Below are 18106 nucleotides of genomic sequence, written 5' to 3' on the forward strand. Positions count from 1 at the left end.
GGAAGAGGTCAAACAGACACAATAGCCATCACCTAAAGACTTACCACACTGTTTAGGCTCAATTCCAACTGCTTTTGGCAGCTAAACAGTGTTGAGCCTCTTTAGTAGTTTAATTTAAGACCCCCTGCTAATATCATGTCCTGTAGGTCTTTTTACATTACCAACACATGATTTTTTTCAGTAAGCCAATACAGTTAGGAAACTTTTGTATTAGCTTACCTGGTGATAGAAGTAGAAGAGGGCAAAAAAGTGCCTGTATCTCACCTACAGCCATACCACATTGGATAGGCCCAATCTCGTCTGATCTTGGAAGCTAAGCAGTGTTGGGCCTGGTTAGTACTTGTGTGGGAGACCACCTGGGAACACCAGGTGCTGTAGGTTTTTTCACATTACTGGCAAATTGTTTTTATTCTCTAGCTATTTATATTGGAAACTTGTTCTTTTTATTGCCAGCACAGACATTTGGAAGAGGTCAAACAGACACAATAGCCATCACCTAAAGACTTACCACACTGTTTAGGCTCAATTCCAACTGCTTTTGGCAGCTAAACAGTGTTGAGCCTCTTTAGTAGTTTAATTTAAGACCCCCTGCTAATATCATGTCCTGTAGGTCTTTTTACATTACCAACACATGATTTTTTTCAGTAAGCCAATACAGTTAGGAAACTTTTGTATTAGCTTACCTGGTGATAGAAGTAGAAGAGGGCAAAAAAGTGCCTGTATCTCACCTACAGCCATACCACATTGGATAGGCCCAATCTCGTCTGCTCTTTGAAGCTAAGCAGTGTTGGGCCTGGTTAGTACTTGGGTGGGAGACCACCTGGGAACACCAGGTGCTGTAGGTTTTTTCACATTACTGGCAAATTGTTTTTATTCTCTAGCTATTTATATTGGAAACTTGTTCTTTTTATTGCCAGCACAGACATTTGGAAGAGGTCAAACAGACACACTAGCCATCACCTAAAGACTTACCACACTGTTTAGGCTCAATTCCAACTGCTTTGGGCAGCTAAACAGTGTTGAGCCTCTTTTGTAGTTTAATTTAAGACCCCCTGCTAATATCATGTCCTGTAGGTCTTTTTACATTACCAACACATGATTTTTTTCAGTAAGCCAATACAGTTAGGAAACTTTTGTATTAGCTTACCTGGTGATAGAAGTAGAAGAGGGCAAAAAAGTGCCTGTATCTCACCTACAGCCATACCACATTGGATAGGCCCAATCTCGTCTGATCTTGGAAGCTAAGCAGTGTTGGGCCTGGTTAGTACTTGGGTGGGAGACCACATGGGAACACCAGGTGCTGTAGGTTTTTTCACATTACTGGCAAATTGTTTTTATTCTCTAGCTATTTAAATTGGAAACTTTTTCTTTTTATTGCCAGTACAGACATTTGGAAGAGGTCAAACAGACATAATAGCCATCACCTAAAGACTTACCACACTGTTTAGGCCCAATTCCAACTGCTTTTGGCAGCTAAACAGTGTTGAGCCTCTTTTGCAGTTTAATTTAAGACCCCCTGCTAATATCATGTCCTGTAGGTCTTTTTACATTACCAACACATGATTTTTTTCAGTAAGCCAATACAGTTAGGAAACTTTTTTATTAGCTTACCTTGTGATAGAAGTAGAAGAGGGCAAAAAAGTGCCTGTATCTCACCTACAGACATACCACATTGGATAGGCCCAATCTCGTCTGATCTTGGAAGCTAAGCAGTGTTGGGCCTAGTTAGTACTTGGGTGGGAGACCACATGGGAACACCAGGTGCTGTAGGTTTTTTCACATTACAGGCAAATTGTTTTTATTCTCTAGCTATTTAAATTGGAAACTTTTTCTTTTTATTGCCAGTACAGACATTTGGAAGAGGTCAAACAGACACAATAGCCATCACCTAAAGACTTACCACACTGTTTAGGCCCAATTCCAACTGCTTTTGGCAGCTAAACAGTGTTGAGCCTGTTTAGTAGTTTAATTTAAGACCCCCTGCTAATATCATGTCCTGTAGGTCTTTTTACATTACCAACACATTATTTTTTTTAAGTAAGCCAATACAGTTAGGAAACTTTTTTATTAGCTTACCTGGTGATAGAAGTAGAAGAGGGCAAAAAAGTGCCTGTATCTCACCTACAGCCATACCACATTGGATAGGACCAATCTTGTCTGATCTTGGAAGCTAAGCAGTGTTGGGCCTGGTTAGTACTTGGGTGGGAGACCACCTGGGAACACCAGGTGCTGTCGGTTTTTTCACATTACTGGCAAATTGTTTTTATTCTCTAGCTATTTAAATTGGAAACTTTTTCTTTTTATTGCCAGCACAGACATTTGGAAGAGGTCAAACAGACACAATAGCCATCACCTAAAGACTTACCACACTGTTTAGGCTCAATTCCAACTGCTTTTTGCAGCTAAACAGTGTTGAGCCTCTTTTATAGTTTAATTTAAGACCCCCTGCTAATATCATGTCCTGTAGGTCTTTTTACATTACCAACACATGATTTTTTTCAGTAAGCCAATACAGTTAGGAAACTTTTTTATTAGCTTACCTTGTGATAGAAGTAGAAGAGGGCAAAAAAGTGCCTGTATCTCACCTACAGACATACCACATTGGATAGGCCCAATCTCGTCTGATCTTGGAAGCTAAGCAGTGTTGGGCCTAGTTAGTACTTGGGTGGGAGACCACATGGGAACACCAGGTGCTGTAGGTTTTTTCACATTACAGGCAAATTGTTTTTATTCTCTAGCTATTTAAATTGGAAACTTTTTCTTTTTATTGCCAGTACAGACATTTGGAAGAGGTCAAACAGACACAATAGCCATCACCTAAAGACTTACCACACTGTTTAGGCCCAATTCCAACTGCTTTTGGCAGCTAAACAGTGTTGAGCCTGTTTAGTAGTTTAATTTAAGACCCCCTGCTAATATCATGTCCTGTAGGTCTTTTTACATTACCAACACATGATTTTTTTTAAGTAAGCCAATACAGTTAGGAAACTTTTTTATTAGCTTACCTGGTGATAGAAGTAGAAGAGGGCAAAAAAGTGCCTGTATCTCACCTACAGCCATACCACATTGGATAGGACCAATCTTGTCTGATCTTGGAAGCTAAGCAGTGTTGGGCCTGGTTAGTACTTGGGTGGGAGACCACCTGGGAACACCAGGTGCTGTCGGTTTTTTCACATTACTGGCAAATTGTTTTTATTCTCTAGCTATTTAAATTGGAAACTTTTTCTTTTTATTGCCAGCACAGACATTTGGAAGAGGTCAAACAGACACAATAGCCATCACCTAAAGACTTACCACACTGTTTAGGCTCAATTCCAACTGCTTTTTGCAGCTAAACAGTGTTGAGCCTCTTTTATAGTTTAATTTAAGACCCCCTGCTAATATCATGTCCTGTAGGTCTTTTTACATTACCAACACATGATTTTTTTCAGTAAGCCAATACAGTTAGGAAACTTTTGTATTAGCTTACCTGGTGATAGAAGTAGAAGAGGGCAAAAAAGTGCTTTTAACTCACCTACAGCCATACCACATTGGATAGGCCCAATCTCGTCTGATCTTGGAAGCAAAGCAGTGTTGGGCCTGGTTAGTACTTGGGTGGGAGACCACATGGGAACACCAGGTGCTGTAGGTTTTTTCACATTACTGGCAAATTGTTTTTATTCTCTAGCTATTTAAATTGGAAACTTTTTCTTTTTATTGCCAGTACAGACATTTGGAAGAGGTCAAACAGACACAATAGCCATCACCTAAAGACTTACCACACTGTTTAGGCCCAATTCCAACTGCTTTTGGCAGCTAAACAGTGTTGAGCCTCTTTAGTAGTTTAATTTAAGACCCCCTGCTAATATCATGTCCTGTAGGTCTTTTTACATTACCAACACATGATTTTTTTCAGTAAGCCAATACAGTTAGGAAACTTTTTTATTAGCTTACCTGGTGATAGAAGTAGAAGAGGGCAAAAAAGTGCCTGTATCTCACCTAAAGCCATACCACATTGGATAGGCCCAATCTCGTCTGATCTTGGAAGCTAAGCAGTGTTGGGCCTGGTAAGTACTTGGGTGGGAGACCACATGGGAACACCAGGTGCTGTAGGTTTTTTCACATTACAGGCAAATTGTTTTTATTCTCTAGCTATTTAAATTGGAAACTTTTTCTTTTTATTGCCAGTACAGACTTTTGGAAGAGGTCAAACAGACACAATAGCCATCACCTAAAGACTTACCACACTGTTTAGGCCCAATTCCAACTGCTTTTGGCAGCTAAACAGTGTTGAGCCTCTTTAGTAGTTTAATTTAAGACCCCCTGCTAATATCATGTCCTGTAGGTCTTTTTACATTACCAACACATGATTTTTTTTCAGTAAGCCAATACAGTTAGGAAACTTTTTTATTAGCTTACCTGGTGATAGAAGTAGAAGAGGGCAAAAAAGTGCCTGTATTTCACCTACAGCCATACGACATTGGATAGGCCCAATCTCGTCTGATCTTGGAAGCTAAGCAGTGTTGGGCCTGGTTAGTACTTGTGTGGGAGACCACCTGGGAACACCAGGTGCTGTAGGTTTTTTCACATTACTGGCAAATTGTTTTTATTCTCTAGCTATTTAAATTGGAAACTTTTTCTTTTTATTGCCAGCACAGACATTTGGAAGAGGTCAAACAGACACAATAGCATTCACCTAAAGACTTACCACACTGTTTAGGCTCAATTCCAACTGCTTTTGGCAGCTAAACAGTGTTGAGCCTCTTTAGTAGTTTAATTTAAGACCCCCTGCTAATATCATGTCCTGTAGGTCTTTTTACATTACCAACACATGATTTTTTTCAGTAAGCCAATACAGTTAGGAAACTTTTGTATTAGCTTACCTGGTGATAGAAGTAGAAGAGGGCAAAAAAGTGCCTGTATCTCACCTACAGCCATACCACATTGGATAGGCCCAATCTCGTCTGATCTTGGATGCTAAGCAGTGTTGGGCCTGGTTAGTACTTGGGTGGGAGACCACCTGGGAACACCAGGTGCTGTAGGTTTTTTCACATTACTGGCAAATTGTTTTTATTCTCTAGCTATTTATATTGGAAACTTGTTCTTTTTATTGCCAGCACAGACATTTGGAAGAGGTCAAACAGACACACTAGCCATCACCTAAAGACTTACCACACTGTTTAGGCTCAATTCCAACTGCTTTGGGCAGCTAAACAGTGTTGAGCCTCTTTTGTAGTTTAATTTAAGACCCCCTGCTAATATCATGTCCTGTAGGTCTTTTTGCATTACCAACACATGATTTTTTTCAGTAAGCCAATACAGTTAGGAAACTTTTGTATTAGCTTACCTGGTGATAGAAGTAGAAGAGGGCAAAAAAGTGCCTGTATCTCACCTACAGCCATACCACATTGGATAGGCCCAATCTCGTCTGATCTTGGAAGCTAAGCAGTGTTGGGCCTGGTTAGTACTTGGGTGGGAGACCACATTGGAACACCAGGTGCTGTAGGTTTTTTCACATTACTGGCAAATTGTTTTTATTCTCTAGCTATTTAAATTGGAAACTTTTTCTTTTTATTGCCAGTACAGACATTTGGAAGAGGTCAAACAGACATAATAGCCATCACCTAAAGACTTACCACACTGTTTAGGCCCAATTCCAACTGCTTTTGGCAGCTAAACAGTGTTGAGCCTCTTTTGTAGTTTAATTTAAGACCCCCTGCTAATATCATGTCCTGTAGGTCTTTTTACATTACCAACACATGATTTTTTTCAGTAAGCCAATACAGTTAGGAAACTTTTTTATTAGCTTACCTTGTGATAGAAGTAGAAGAGGGCAAAAAAGTGCCTGTATCTCACCTACAGACATACCACATTGGATAGGCCCAATCTCGTCTGATCTTGGAAGCTAAGCAGTGTTGGGCCTAGTTAGTACTTGGGTGGGAGATCACATGGGAACACCAGGTGCTGTAGGTTTTTTCACATTACTGGCAAATTGTTTTTATTCTCTAGCTATTTAAATTGGAAACTTTTTCTTTTTATTGCCAGTACAGACATTTGGAAGAGGTCAAACAGACACAATAGCCATCACCTAAAGACTTACCACACTGTTTAGGCCCAATTCCAACTGCTTTTGGCAGCTAAACAGTGTTGAGCCTCTTTAGTAGTATAATTTAAGACCCCCTGCTAATATCATGTCCTGTAGGTCTTTTTACATTACCAACACATGATTTTTTTTCAGTAAGCCAATACAGTTAGGAAACTTTTTTATTAGCTTACCTGGTGATAGAAGTAGAAGAGGGCAAAAAAGTGCCTGTATTTCACCTACAGCCATACGACATTGGATAGGCCCAATCTCGTCTGATCTTGGAAGCTAAGCAGTGTTGGGCCTGGTTAGTACTTGTGTGGGAGACCACCTGGGAACACCAGGTGCTGTAGGTTTTTTCACATTACTGGCAAATTGTTTTTATTCTCTAGCTATTTAAATTGGAAACTTTTTCTTTTTATTGCCAGCACAGACATTTGGAAGAGGTCAAACAGACACAATAGCATTCACCTAAAGACTTACCACACTGTTTAGGCTCAATTCCAACTGCTTTTGGCAGCTAAACAGTGTTGAGCCTCTTTAGTAGTTTAATTTAAGACCCCCTGCTAATATCATGTCCTGTAGGTCTTTTTACATTACCAACACATGATTTTTTTCAGTAAGCCAATACAGTTAGGAAACTTTTGTATTAGCTTACCTGGTGATAGAAGTAGAAGAGGGCAAAAAAGTGCCTGTATCTCACCTACAGCCATACCACATTGGATAGGCCCAATCTCGTCTGATCTTGGATGCTAAGCAGTGTTGGGCCTGGTTAGTACTTGGGTGGGAGACCACCTGGGAACACCAGGTGCTGTAGGTTTTTTCACATTACTGGCAAATTGTTTTTATTCTCTAGCTATTTATATTGGAAACTTGTTCTTTTTATTGCCAGCACAGACATTTGGAAGAGGTCAAACAGACACACTAGCCATCACCTAAAGACTTACCACACTGTTTAGGCTCAATTCCAACTGCTTTGGGCAGCTAAACAGTGTTGAGCCTCTTTTGTAGTTTAATTTAAGACCCCCTGCTAATATCATGTCCTGTAGGTCTTTTTGCATTACCAACACATGATTTTTTTCAGTAAGCCAATACAGTTAGGAAACTTTTGTATTAGCTTACCTGGTGATAGAAGTAGAAGAGGGCAAAAAAGTGCCTGTATCTCACCTACAGCCATACCACATTGGATAGGCCCAATCTCGTCTGATCTTGGAAGCTAAGCAGTGTTGGGCCTGGTTAGTACTTGGGTGGGAGACCACATTGGAACACCAGGTGCTGTAGGTTTTTTCACATTACTGGCAAATTGTTTTTATTCTCTAGCTATTTAAATTGGAAACTTTTTCTTTTTATTGCCAGTACAGACATTTGGAAGAGGTCAAACAGACATAATAGCCATCACCTAAAGACTTACCACACTGTTTAGGCCCAATTCCAACTGCTTTTGGCAGCTAAACAGTGTTGAGCCTCTTTTGTAGTTTAATTTAAGACCCCCTGCTAATATCATGTCCTGTAGGTCTTTTTACATTACCAACACATGATTTTTTTCAGTAAGCCAATACAGTTAGGAAACTTTTTTATTAGCTTACCTTGTGATAGAAGTAGAAGAGGGCAAAAAAGTGCCTGTATCTCACCTACAGACATACCACATTGGATAGGCCCAATCTCGTCTGATCTTGGAAGCTAAGCAGTGTTGGGCCTAGTTAGTACTTGGGTGGGAGATCACATGGGAACACCAGGTGCTGTAGGTTTTTTCACATTACTGGCAAATTGTTTTTATTCTCTAGCTATTTAAATTGGAAACTTTTTCTTTTTATTGCCAGTACAGACATTTGGAAGAGGTCAAACAGACACAATAGCCATCACCTAAAGACTTACCACACTGTTTAGGCCCAATTCCAACTGCTTTTGGCAGCTAAACAGTGTTGAGCCTGTTTAGTAGTTTAATTTAAGACCCCCTGCTAATATCATGTCCTGTAGGTCTTTTTACATTACCAACACATGATTTTTTTCAGTAAGCCAATACAGTTAGGAAACTTTTTTATTAGCTTACCTGGTGATAGAAGTAGAAGAGGGCAAAAAAGTGCCTGTATCTCACCTAAAGCCATACCACATTGGATAGGCCCAATCTCGTCTGATCTTGGAAGCTAAGCAGTGTTGGGCCTGGTAAGTACTTGGGTGGGAGACCACATGGGAACACCAGGTGCTGTAGGTTTTTTCACATTACAGGCAAATTGTTTTTATTCTCTAGCTATTTAAATTGGAAACTTTTTCTTTTTATTGCCAGTACAGACTTTTGGAAGAGGTCAAACAGACACAATAGCCATCACCTAAAGACTTACCACACTGTTTAGGCCCAATTCCAACTGCTTTTGGCAGCTAAACAGTGTTGAGCCTCTTTAGTAGTTTAATTTAAGACCCCCTGCTAATATCATGTCCTGTAGGTCTTTTTACATTACCAACACATGATTTTTTTCAGTAAGCCAATACAGTTAGGAAACTTTTTTATTAGCTTACCTGGTGATAGAAGTAGAAGAGGGCAAAAAAGTGCCTGTATCTCACCTACAGCCATACCACATTGGATAGGCCCAATCTCGTCTGATCTTGGAAGCTAAGCAGTGTTGGGCCTGGTTAGTACTTGTGTGGGAGACCACCTGGGAACACCAGGTGCTGTAGGTTTTTTCACATTACTGGCAAATTGTTTTTATTCTCTAGCTATTTAAATTGGAAACTTTTTCTTTTTATTGCCAGCACAGACATTTGGAAGAGGTCAAACAGACACAATAGCCATCACCTAAAGACTTACCACACTGTTTAGGCTCAATTCCAACTGCTTTTGGCAGCTAAACAGTGTTGAGCCTCTTTAGTAGTTTAATTTAAGACCCCCTGCTAATATCATGTCCTGTAGGTCTTTTTACATTACCAACACATGATTTTTTTCAGTAAGCCAATACAGTTAGGAAACTTTTGTATTAGCTTACCTGGTGATAGAAGTAGAAGAGGGCAAAAAAGTGCCTGTATCTCACCTACAGCCATACCACATTGGATAGGCCCAATCTCGTCTGATCTTGGATGCTAAGCAGTGTTGGGCCTGGTTAGTACTTGGGTGGGAGACCACCTGGGAACACCAGGTGCTGTAGGTTTTTTCACATTACTGGCAAATTGTTTTTATTCTCTAGCTATTTATATTGGAAACTTGTTCTTTTTATTGCCAGCACAGACATTTGGAAGAGGTCAAACAGACACACTAGCCATCACCTAAAGACTTACCACACTGTTTAGGCTCAATTCCAACTGCTTTGGGCAGCTAAACAGTGTTGAGCCTCTTTTGTAGTTTAATTTAAGACCCCCTGCTAATATCATGTCCTGTAGGTCTTTTTGCATTACCAACACATGATTTTTTTCAGTAAGCCAATACAGTTAGGAAACTTTTGTATTAGCTTACCTGGTGATAGAAGTAGAAGAGGGCAAAAAAGTGCCTGTATCTCACCTACAGCCATACCACATTGGATAGGCCCAATCTTGTCTGATCTTGGAAGCTAAGCAGTGTTGGGCCTGGTTAGTACTTGGGTGGGAGACCACATTGGAACACCAGGTGCTGTAGGTTTTTTCACATTACTGGCAAATTGTTTTTATTCTCTAGCTATTTAAATTGGAAACTTTTTCTTTTTATTGCCAGTACAGACATTTGGAAGAGGTCAAACAGACATAATAGCCATCACCTAAAGACTTACCACACTGTTTAGGCCCAATTCCAACTGCTTTTGGCAGCTAAACAGTGTTGAGCCTCTTTTGTAGTTTAATTTAAGACCCCCTGCTAATATCATGTCCTGTAGGTCTTTTTACATTACCAACACATGATTTTTTTCAGTAAGCCAATACAGTTAGGAAACTTTTTTATTAGCTTACCTTGTGATAGAAGTAGAAGAGGGCAAAAAAGTGCCTGTATCTCACCTACAGACATACCACATTGGATAGGCCCAATCTCGTCTGATCTTGGAAGCTAAGCAGTGTTGGGCCTAGTTAGTACTTGGGTGGGAGACCACATGGGAACACCAGGTGCTGTAGGTTTTTTCACATTACTGGCAAATTGTTTTTATTCTCTAGCTATTTAAATTGGAAACTTTTTCTTTTTATTGCCAGTACAGACATTTGGAAGAGGTCAAACAGACACAATAGCCATCACCTAAAGACTTACCACACTGTTTAGGCCCAATTCCAACTGCTTTTGGCAGCTAAACAGTGTTGAGCCTGTTTAGTAGTTTAATTTAAGACCCCCTGCTAATATCATGTCCTGTAGGTCTTTTTACATTACCAACACATGATTTTTTTTAAGTAAGCCAATACAGTTAGGAAACTTTTTTATTAGCTTACCTGGTGATAGAAGTAGAAGAGGGCAAAAAAGTGCCTGTATCTCACCTACAGCCATACCACATTGGATAGGACCAATCTTGTCTGATCTTGGAAGCTAAGCAGTGTTGGGCCTGGTTAGTACTTGGGTGGGAGACCACCTGGGAACACCAGGTGCTGTCGGTTTTTTCACATTACTGGCAAATTGTTTTTATTCTCTAGCTATTTAAATTGGAAACTTTTTCTTTTTATTGCCAGCACAGACATTTGGAAGAGGTCAAACAGACACAATAGCCATCACCTAAAGACTTACCACACTGTTTAGGCTCAATTCCAACTGCTTTTTGCAGCTAAACAGTGTTGAGCCTCTTTCATAGTTTAATTTAAGACCCCTGCTAATATCATGTCCTGTAGGTCTTTTTACATTACCAACACATGATTTTTTTCAGTAAGCCAATACAGTTAGGAAACTTTTGTATTAGCTTACCTGGTGATAGAAGTAGAAGAGGGCAAAAAAGTGCTTTTAACTAGCCTACAGCCATACCACATTGGATAGGCCCAATCTCGTCTGATCTTGGAAGCAAAGCAGTGTTGGGCCTGGTTAGTACTTGGGTGGGAGACCACATGGGAACACCAGGTGCTGTAGGTTTTTTCACATTACTGGCAAATTGTTTTTATTCTCTAGCTATTTAAATTGGAAACTTTTTCTTTTTATTGCCAGTACAGACATTTGGAAGAGGTCAAACAGACACAATAGCCATCACCTAAAGACTTACCACACTGTTTAGGCCCAATTCCAACTGCTTTTGGCAGCTAAACAGTGTTGAGCCTCTTTAGTAGTTTAATTTAAGACCCCCTGCTAATATCATGTCCTGTAGGTCTTTTTACATTACCAACACATGATTTTTTTCAGTAAGCCAATACAGTTAGGAAACTTTTTTATTAGCTTACCTGGTGATAGAAGTAGAAGAGGGCAAAAAAGTGCCTGTATCTCACCTAAAGCCATACCACATTGGATAGGCCCAATCTCGTCTGATCTTGGAAGCTAAGCAGTGTTGGGCCTGGTAAGTACTTGGGTGGGAGACCACATGGGAACACCAGGTGCTGTAGGTTTTTTCACATTACAGGCAAATTGTTTTTATTCTCTAGCTATTTAAATTGGAAACTTTTTCTTTTTATTGCCAGTACAGACATTTGGAAGAGGTCAAACAGACACAATAGCCATCACCTAAAGACTTACCACACTGTTTAGGCTCAATTCCAACTGCTTTTGGCAGCTAAACAGTGTTGAGCCTCTTTAGTAGTTTAATTTAAGACCCCCTGCTAATATCATGTCCTGTAGATCTTTTTACATTACCAACACATGATTTTTTTCAGTAAGCCAATACAGTTAGGAAACTTTTTTATTAGCTTACCTGGTGATAGAAGCAGAAGAGGGCAAAAAAGTGCCTGTATCTCACCTACAGCCATACCACATTGGATAGGCCCAATCTCGTCTGATCTTAGAAGCTAAGTAGTGTTGGGCCTGGTTAGTACTTGGGTGGCAGACCACATGGGAACACCAGGTGCTGTAGGTTTTTTCACATTACAGGCAAATTGTTTTTATTCTCTAGCTATTTAAATTGGAAACTTTTTCTTTTTATTGCCAGTACAGACATTTGGAAGAGGTCAAACATACACAATAGCCATCACCTAAAGACTTACCACACTGTTTAGGCCCAATTCCAACTGCTTTTGGCAGCTAAACAGTGTTGAGCCTCTTTAGTAGTTTAATTTAAGACCCCCTGCTAATATCATGTCCTGTAGGTCTTTTTACATTACCAACACATGATTTTTTTCAGTAAGCCAATACAGTTAGGAAACTTTTTTATTAGCTTACCTGGTGATAGAAGTAGAAGAGGGCAAAAAAGTGCCTGTATTTCACCTACAGCCATACCACATTGGATAGGCCCAATCTCGTCTGATCTTGGAAACTAAGCAGTGTTGGGCCTGGTTAGTACTTGGGTGGGAGACCACATGGGAACACCAGGTGCTGTAGGTTTTTTCACATTACTGGCAAATTGTTTTTATTCTCTAGCTATTTAAATTGGAAACTTTTTCTTTTTATTGCCAGTACAGACATTTGGAAGAGGTCAAACAGACACAATAGCCATCACCTAAAGACTTACCACACTGTTTAGGCCCAATTCCAACTGCTTTTGGCAGCTAAACAGTGTTGATCCTCTTTAGTAGTTTAATTTAAGACCCCCTGCTAATATCATGTACTGTAGGTCTTTTTACATTACCAACACATGATTTTTTTCAGTAAGCCAATACAGTTAGGAAACTTTTTTATTAGCTTACCTGGTGATAGAAGTAGAAGAGGGCAAAAAAGTGCCTGTATTTCACCTACAGCCATACAACATTGGTTAGGCCCAATCTCGTCTGATCTTGGAAGCTAAGCAGTGTTGGGCCTTGTTAGTAATTGGGTGGGAGACCACATGGGAACACCAGGTGCTGTAGGTTTTTTCACATTACAGGCAAATTGTTTTTATTCTCTAGCTATTTAAATTGGAAACTTTTTCTTTTAATTGCCAGTACAGACATTTGGAAGAGGTCAAACAGACACAATAGCCATCACCTAAAGACTTACCACACTGTTTAGGCTCAATTCCAACTGCTTTTGGCAGCTAAACAGTGTTGATCCTCTTTAGTAGTTTAATTTAAGACCCCCTGCTAATATCATGTCCTGTAGGTCGTTTTACATTACCAACACATGATTTTTTTCAGTAAGCCAATACAGTTAGGAAACTTTTTTATTAGCTTACCAGGTGATAGAAGAAGAAGAGGGCAAAAAAGTGCCTGTATCTCACCTAGAGCCATACCACATTGGATAGGCCCAATCTCGTCTGATCTTGGAAGCTAAGCAGTGTTGGGCCTGGTTAGTACTTGGGTGGCAGACCACGTGAGAACACCAGGTGCTGTAGGTTTTTTCACATTACAGGCAAATTGTTTTTATTCTCTAGCTATTTAAATTGGAAACTTTTTCTTTTTATTGCCAGTACAGACATTTGGAAGAGGTCAAACAGACACAATAGCCATCACCTAAAGACTTACCACACTGTTTAGGCCCAATTCCAACTGCTTTTGGCAGCTAAACAGTGTTGAGCCTCTTTAGTAGTTTAATTTAAGACCCCCTGCTAATATCATGTCCTGTAGGTCTTTTTACATTACCAACACATGATTTTTTTCAGTAAGCCAATACAGTTAGGAAACTTTTTTATTAGCTTACCTGGTGATAGAAGTAGAAGAGGGCAAAAAAGTGCCTGTATTTCACCTACAGCCATACCACATTGGATAGGCCCAATCTCGTCTGATCTTGGAAGCTAAGCAGTGTTGGGCCTGGTTAGTACTTGTGTGGGAGACCACCTGGGAACACCAGGTGCTGTAGGTTTTTTCACATTACTGGCAAATTGTTTTTATTCTCTAGCTATTTAAATTGGAAACTTTTTCTTTTTATTGCCAGCACAGACATTTGGAAGAGGTCAAACAGACACAATAGCCATCACCTAAAGACTTACCACACTGTTTAGGCTCAATTCCAACTGCTTTTGGCAGCTAAACAGTGTTGATCCTCTTTAGTAGTTTAATTTAAGACCCCCTGCTAATATCATGTCCTGTAGGTCGTTTTACATTACCAACACATGATTTTTTTCAGTAAGCCAATACAGTTAGGAAACTTTTTTATTAGCTTACCAGGTGATAGAAGAAGAAGAGGGCAAAAAAGTGCCTGTATCTCACCTAGAGCCATACCACATTGGATAGGCCCAATCTCGTCTGATCTTGGAAGCTAAGCAGTGTTGGGCCTGGTTAGTACTTGGGTGGCAGACCACGTGAGAACACCAGGTGCTGTAGGTTTTTTCACATTACAGGCAAATTGTTTTTATTCTCTAGCTATTTAAATTGGAAACTTTTTCTTTTTATTGCCAGTACAGACATTTGGAAGAGGTCAAACAGACACAATAGCCATCACCTAAAGACTTACCACACTGTTTAGGCCCAATTCCAACTGCTTTTGGCAGCTAAACAGTGTTGAGCCTCTTTAGTAGTTTAATTTAAGACCCCCTGCTAATATCATGTCCTGTAGGTCTTTTTACATTACCAACACATGATTTTTTTCAGTAAGCCAATACAGTTAGGAAACTTTTTTATTAGCTTACCTGGTGATAGAAGTAGAAGAGGGCAAAAAAGTGCCTGTATTTCACCTACAGCCATACCACATTGGATAGGCCCAATCTCGTCTGATCTTGGAAGCTAAGCAGTGTTGGGCCTGGTTAGTACTTGTGTGGGAGACCACCTGGGAACACCAGGTGCTGTAGGTTTTTTCACATTACTGGCAAATTGTTTTTATTCTCTAGCTATTTAAATTGGAAACTTTTTCTTTTTATTGCCAGCACAGACATTTGGAAGAGGTCAAACAGACACAATAGCCATCACCTAAAGACTTACCACACTGTTTAGGCTCAATTCCAACTGCTTTTGGCAGCTAAACAGTGTTGAGCCTCTTTAGTAGTTTAATTTAAGACCCCCTGCTAATATCATGTCCTGTAGGTCTTTTTACATTACCAACACATGATTTTTTTCAGTAAGCCAATACAGTTAGGAAACTTTTGTATTAGCTTACCTGGTGATAGAAGTAGAAGAGGGCAAAAAAGTGCCTGTATCTCACCTACAGCCATACCACATTGGATAGGCCCAATCTCGTCTGATCTTGGATGCTAAGCAGTGTTGGGCCTGGTTAGTACTTGGGTGGGAGACCACATTGGAACACCAGGTGCTGTAGGTTTTTTCACATTACTGGCAAATTGTTTTTATTCTCTAGCTATTTAAATTGGAAACTTTTTCTTTTTATTGCCAGTACAGACATTTGGAAGAGGTCAAACAGACATAATAGCCATCACCTAAAGACTTACCACACTGTTTAGGCCCAATTCCAACTGCTTTTGGCAGCTAAACAGTGTTGAGCCTCTTTTGTAGTTTAATTTAAGACCCCCTGCTAATATCATGTCCTGTAGGTCTTTTTACATTACCAACACATGATTTTTTTCAGTAAGCCAATACAGTTAGGAAACTTTTTTATTAGCTTACCTTGTGATAGAAGTAGAAGAGGGCAAAAAAGTGCCTGTATCTCACCTACAGACATACCACATTGGATAGGCCCAATCTCGTCTGATCTTGGAAGCTAAGCAGTGTTGGGCCTAGTTAGTACTTGGGTGGGAGACCACATGGGAACACCAGGTGCTGTAGGTTTTTTCACATTACTGGCAAATTGTTTTTATTCTCTAGCTATTTAAATTGGAAACTTTTTCTTTTTATTGCCAGTACAGACATTTGGAAGAGGTCAAACAGACACAATAGCCATCACCTAAAGACTTACCACACTGTTTAGGCCCAATTCCAACTGCTTTTGGCAGCTAAACAGTGTTGAGCCTGTTTAGTAGTTTAATTTAAGACCCCCTGCTAATATCATGTCCTGTAGGTCTTTTTACATTACCAACACATGATTTTTTTTAAGTAAGCCAATACAGTTAGGAAACTTTTTTATTAGCTTACCTGGTGATAGAAGTAGAAGAGGGCAAAAAAGTGCCTGTATCTCACCTACAGCCATACCACATTGGATAGGACCAATCTTGTCTGATCTTGGAAGCTAAGCAGTGTTGGGCCTGGTTAGTACTTGGGTGGGAGACCACCTGGGAACACCAGGTGCTGTCGGTTTTTTCACATTACTGGCAAATTGTTTTTATTCTCTAGCTATTTAAATTGGAAACTTTTTCTTTTTATTGCCAGCACAGACATTTGGAAGAGGTCAAACAGACACAATAGCCATCACCTAAAGACTTACCACACTGTTTAGGCTCAATTCCAACTGCTTTTTGCAGCTAAACAGTGTTGAGCCTCTTTCATAGTTTAATTTAAGACCCCTGCTAATATCATGTCCTGTAGGTCTTTTTACATTACCAACACATGATTTTTTTCAGTAAGCCAATACAGTTAGGAAACTTTTGTATTAGCTTACCTGGTGATAGAAGTAGAAGAGGGCAAAAAAGTGCTTTTAACTAGCCTACAGCCATACCACATTGGATAGGCCCAATCTCGTCTGATCTTGGAAGCAAAGCAGTGTTGGGCCTGGTTAGTACTTGGGTGGGAGACCACATGGGAACACCAGGTGCTGTAGGTTTTTTCACATTACTGGCAAATTGTTTTTATTCTCTAGCTATTTAAATTGGAAACTTTTTCTTTTTATTGCCAGTACAGACATTTGGAAGAGGTCAAACAGACACAATAGCCATCACCTAAAGACTTACCACACTGTTTAGGCCCAATTCCAACTGCTTTTGGCAGCTAAACAGTGTTGAGCCTCTTTAGTAGTTTAATTTAAGACCCCCTGCTAATATCATGTCCTGTAGGTCTTTTTACATTACCAACACATGATTTTTTTCAGTAAGCCAATACAGTTAGGAAACTTTTTTATTAGCTTACCTGGTGATAGAAGTAGAAGAGGGCAAAAAAGTGCCTGTATCTCACCTAAAGCCATACCACATTGGATAGGCCCAATCTCGTCTGATCTTGGAAGCTAAGCAGTGTTGGGCCTGGTAAGTACTTGGGTGGGAGACCACATGGGAACACCAGGTGCTGTAGGTTTTTTCACATTACAGGCAAATTGTTTTTATTCTCTAGCTATTTAAATTGGAAACTTTTTCTTTTTATTGCCAGTACAGACATTTGGAAGAGGTCAAACAGACACAATAGCCATCACCTAAAGACTTACCACACTGTTTAGGCTCAATTCCAACTGCTTTTGGCAGCTAAACAGTGTTGAGCCTCTTTAGTAGTTTAATTTAAGACCCCCTGCTAATATCATGTCCTGTAGATCTTTTTACATTACCAACACATGATTTTTTTCAGTAAGCCAATACAGTTAGGAAACTTTTTTATTAGCTTACCTGGTGATAGAAGCAGAAGAGGGCAAAAAAGTGCCTGTATCTCACCTACAGCCATACCACATTGGATAGGCCCAATCTCGTCTGATCTTAGAAGCTAAGTAGTGTTGGGCCTGGTTAGTACTTGGGTGGCAGACCACATGGGAACACCAGGTGCTGTAGGTTTTTTCACATTACAGGCAAATTGTTTTTATTCTCTAGCTATTTAAATTGGAAACTTTTTCTTTTTATTGCCAGTACAGACATTTGGAAGAGGTCAAACAGACACAATAGCCATCACCTAAAGACTTACCACACTGTTTAGGCCCAATTCCAACTGCTTTTGGCAGCTAAACAGTGTTGAGCCTCTTTAGTAGTTTAATTTAAGACCCCCTGCTAATATCATGTCCTGTAGGTCTTTTTACATTACCAACACATGATTTTTTTCAGTAAGCCAATACAGTTAGGAAACTTTTTTATTAGCTTACCTGGTGATAGAAGTAGAAGAGGGCAAAAAAGTGCCTGTATTTCACCTACAGCCATACCACATTGGATAGGCCCAATCTCGTCTGATCTTGGAAACTAAGCAGTGTTGGGCCTGGTTAGTACTTGGGTGGGAGACCACATGGGAACACCAGGTGCTGTAGGTTTTTTCACATTACTGGCAAATTGTTTTTATTCTCTAGCTATTTAAATTGGAAACTTTTTCTTTTTATTGCCAGTACAGACATTTGGAAGA

At 39.8% G+C, this 18106-nt stretch overlaps 26 non-coding genes and 13 pseudogenes across 26 annotated transcripts; all 39 read left to right on the forward strand.

Moving 5' to 3' along the window:
* Positions 1-262: 262 nt before the first annotated feature.
* Positions 263-381, forward strand: LOC146014593 (5S ribosomal RNA). The gene has a single exon (XR_014447542.1). It is a non-coding gene; the product is annotated as a 5S ribosomal RNA (ribosomal RNA).
* Positions 382-726: 345 nt separating this feature from the next.
* LOC146017533 (5S ribosomal RNA) lies at positions 727-845 on the forward strand. The gene has a single exon (XR_014450402.1). It is a non-coding gene; the product is annotated as a 5S ribosomal RNA (ribosomal RNA).
* A 345-nt stretch (positions 846-1190) lies between these two features.
* On the forward strand, positions 1191-1309 carry LOC146010839 (5S ribosomal RNA). The gene has a single exon (XR_014444879.1). It is a non-coding gene; the product is annotated as a 5S ribosomal RNA (ribosomal RNA).
* A 345-nt stretch (positions 1310-1654) lies between these two features.
* LOC146010325 (5S ribosomal RNA) lies at positions 1655-1773 on the forward strand (annotated as a pseudogene).
* A 346-nt stretch (positions 1774-2119) lies between these two features.
* Positions 2120-2238, forward strand: LOC146010944 (5S ribosomal RNA; annotated as a pseudogene).
* Positions 2239-2583: 345 nt separating this feature from the next.
* LOC146010327 (5S ribosomal RNA) lies at positions 2584-2702 on the forward strand (annotated as a pseudogene).
* Positions 2703-3048: 346 nt separating this feature from the next.
* Positions 3049-3167, forward strand: LOC146010946 (5S ribosomal RNA; annotated as a pseudogene).
* A 345-nt stretch (positions 3168-3512) lies between these two features.
* LOC146014903 (5S ribosomal RNA) lies at positions 3513-3631 on the forward strand. Its single transcript, XR_014447843.1, has one exon. It is a non-coding gene; the product is annotated as a 5S ribosomal RNA (ribosomal RNA).
* A 345-nt stretch (positions 3632-3976) lies between these two features.
* On the forward strand, positions 3977-4095 carry LOC146017212 (5S ribosomal RNA). The gene has a single exon (XR_014450083.1). It is a non-coding gene; the product is annotated as a 5S ribosomal RNA (ribosomal RNA).
* A 346-nt stretch (positions 4096-4441) lies between these two features.
* LOC146017357 (5S ribosomal RNA) lies at positions 4442-4560 on the forward strand. The gene has a single exon (XR_014450232.1). It is a non-coding gene; the product is annotated as a 5S ribosomal RNA (ribosomal RNA).
* A 345-nt stretch (positions 4561-4905) lies between these two features.
* On the forward strand, positions 4906-5024 carry LOC146015080 (5S ribosomal RNA). The gene has a single exon (XR_014448011.1). It is a non-coding gene; the product is annotated as a 5S ribosomal RNA (ribosomal RNA).
* A 345-nt stretch (positions 5025-5369) lies between these two features.
* On the forward strand, positions 5370-5488 carry LOC146015161 (5S ribosomal RNA). Its single transcript, XR_014448090.1, has one exon. It is a non-coding gene; the product is annotated as a 5S ribosomal RNA (ribosomal RNA).
* A 345-nt stretch (positions 5489-5833) lies between these two features.
* Positions 5834-5952, forward strand: LOC146011042 (5S ribosomal RNA; annotated as a pseudogene).
* A 346-nt stretch (positions 5953-6298) lies between these two features.
* Positions 6299-6417, forward strand: LOC146017358 (5S ribosomal RNA). The gene has a single exon (XR_014450233.1). It is a non-coding gene; the product is annotated as a 5S ribosomal RNA (ribosomal RNA).
* A 345-nt stretch (positions 6418-6762) lies between these two features.
* LOC146015082 (5S ribosomal RNA) lies at positions 6763-6881 on the forward strand. The gene has a single exon (XR_014448013.1). It is a non-coding gene; the product is annotated as a 5S ribosomal RNA (ribosomal RNA).
* Positions 6882-7226: 345 nt separating this feature from the next.
* LOC146015162 (5S ribosomal RNA) lies at positions 7227-7345 on the forward strand. The gene has a single exon (XR_014448091.1). It is a non-coding gene; the product is annotated as a 5S ribosomal RNA (ribosomal RNA).
* A 345-nt stretch (positions 7346-7690) lies between these two features.
* LOC146011043 (5S ribosomal RNA) lies at positions 7691-7809 on the forward strand (annotated as a pseudogene).
* Positions 7810-8154: 345 nt separating this feature from the next.
* On the forward strand, positions 8155-8273 carry LOC146017213 (5S ribosomal RNA). The gene has a single exon (XR_014450084.1). It is a non-coding gene; the product is annotated as a 5S ribosomal RNA (ribosomal RNA).
* Positions 8274-8618: 345 nt separating this feature from the next.
* Positions 8619-8737, forward strand: LOC146014595 (5S ribosomal RNA). The gene has a single exon (XR_014447544.1). It is a non-coding gene; the product is annotated as a 5S ribosomal RNA (ribosomal RNA).
* Positions 8738-9082: 345 nt separating this feature from the next.
* LOC146015083 (5S ribosomal RNA) lies at positions 9083-9201 on the forward strand. The gene has a single exon (XR_014448014.1). It is a non-coding gene; the product is annotated as a 5S ribosomal RNA (ribosomal RNA).
* Positions 9202-9546: 345 nt separating this feature from the next.
* LOC146017277 (5S ribosomal RNA) lies at positions 9547-9665 on the forward strand. Its single transcript, XR_014450154.1, has one exon. It is a non-coding gene; the product is annotated as a 5S ribosomal RNA (ribosomal RNA).
* A 345-nt stretch (positions 9666-10010) lies between these two features.
* LOC146010328 (5S ribosomal RNA) lies at positions 10011-10129 on the forward strand (annotated as a pseudogene).
* Positions 10130-10475: 346 nt separating this feature from the next.
* Positions 10476-10594, forward strand: LOC146010947 (5S ribosomal RNA; annotated as a pseudogene).
* A 344-nt stretch (positions 10595-10938) lies between these two features.
* Positions 10939-11057, forward strand: LOC146015952 (5S ribosomal RNA). Its single transcript, XR_014448858.1, has one exon. It is a non-coding gene; the product is annotated as a 5S ribosomal RNA (ribosomal RNA).
* A 345-nt stretch (positions 11058-11402) lies between these two features.
* LOC146017214 (5S ribosomal RNA) lies at positions 11403-11521 on the forward strand. Its single transcript, XR_014450085.1, has one exon. It is a non-coding gene; the product is annotated as a 5S ribosomal RNA (ribosomal RNA).
* A 345-nt stretch (positions 11522-11866) lies between these two features.
* Positions 11867-11985, forward strand: LOC146010973 (5S ribosomal RNA; annotated as a pseudogene).
* A 345-nt stretch (positions 11986-12330) lies between these two features.
* On the forward strand, positions 12331-12449 carry LOC146017182 (5S ribosomal RNA). The gene has a single exon (XR_014450054.1). It is a non-coding gene; the product is annotated as a 5S ribosomal RNA (ribosomal RNA).
* A 345-nt stretch (positions 12450-12794) lies between these two features.
* On the forward strand, positions 12795-12913 carry LOC146011432 (5S ribosomal RNA; annotated as a pseudogene).
* Positions 12914-13258: 345 nt separating this feature from the next.
* On the forward strand, positions 13259-13377 carry LOC146010282 (5S ribosomal RNA). The gene has a single exon (XR_014444797.1). It is a non-coding gene; the product is annotated as a 5S ribosomal RNA (ribosomal RNA).
* A 345-nt stretch (positions 13378-13722) lies between these two features.
* On the forward strand, positions 13723-13841 carry LOC146014596 (5S ribosomal RNA). The gene has a single exon (XR_014447545.1). It is a non-coding gene; the product is annotated as a 5S ribosomal RNA (ribosomal RNA).
* A 345-nt stretch (positions 13842-14186) lies between these two features.
* Positions 14187-14305, forward strand: LOC146010283 (5S ribosomal RNA). The gene has a single exon (XR_014444798.1). It is a non-coding gene; the product is annotated as a 5S ribosomal RNA (ribosomal RNA).
* A 345-nt stretch (positions 14306-14650) lies between these two features.
* Positions 14651-14769, forward strand: LOC146014597 (5S ribosomal RNA). The gene has a single exon (XR_014447546.1). It is a non-coding gene; the product is annotated as a 5S ribosomal RNA (ribosomal RNA).
* Positions 14770-15114: 345 nt separating this feature from the next.
* On the forward strand, positions 15115-15233 carry LOC146017007 (5S ribosomal RNA). Its single transcript, XR_014449883.1, has one exon. It is a non-coding gene; the product is annotated as a 5S ribosomal RNA (ribosomal RNA).
* Positions 15234-15578: 345 nt separating this feature from the next.
* LOC146010329 (5S ribosomal RNA) lies at positions 15579-15697 on the forward strand (annotated as a pseudogene).
* A 346-nt stretch (positions 15698-16043) lies between these two features.
* Positions 16044-16162, forward strand: LOC146010948 (5S ribosomal RNA; annotated as a pseudogene).
* A 344-nt stretch (positions 16163-16506) lies between these two features.
* Positions 16507-16625, forward strand: LOC146015953 (5S ribosomal RNA). Its single transcript, XR_014448859.1, has one exon. It is a non-coding gene; the product is annotated as a 5S ribosomal RNA (ribosomal RNA).
* A 345-nt stretch (positions 16626-16970) lies between these two features.
* Positions 16971-17089, forward strand: LOC146017215 (5S ribosomal RNA). Its single transcript, XR_014450086.1, has one exon. It is a non-coding gene; the product is annotated as a 5S ribosomal RNA (ribosomal RNA).
* A 345-nt stretch (positions 17090-17434) lies between these two features.
* LOC146010974 (5S ribosomal RNA) lies at positions 17435-17553 on the forward strand (annotated as a pseudogene).
* A 345-nt stretch (positions 17554-17898) lies between these two features.
* LOC146017193 (5S ribosomal RNA) lies at positions 17899-18017 on the forward strand. The gene has a single exon (XR_014450065.1). It is a non-coding gene; the product is annotated as a 5S ribosomal RNA (ribosomal RNA).
* The last annotated feature ends 89 nt before the right edge of the window (positions 18018-18106 follow it).

The sequence above is a fragment of the Crinia signifera genome, chromosome 6 (assembly GCF_055691185.1).
Source record: "Crinia signifera chromosome 6, ASM5569118v1, whole genome shotgun sequence".
In the NCBI taxonomy this organism is placed as follows: Eukaryota; Metazoa; Chordata; class Amphibia; order Anura; family Myobatrachidae; genus Crinia; species Crinia signifera.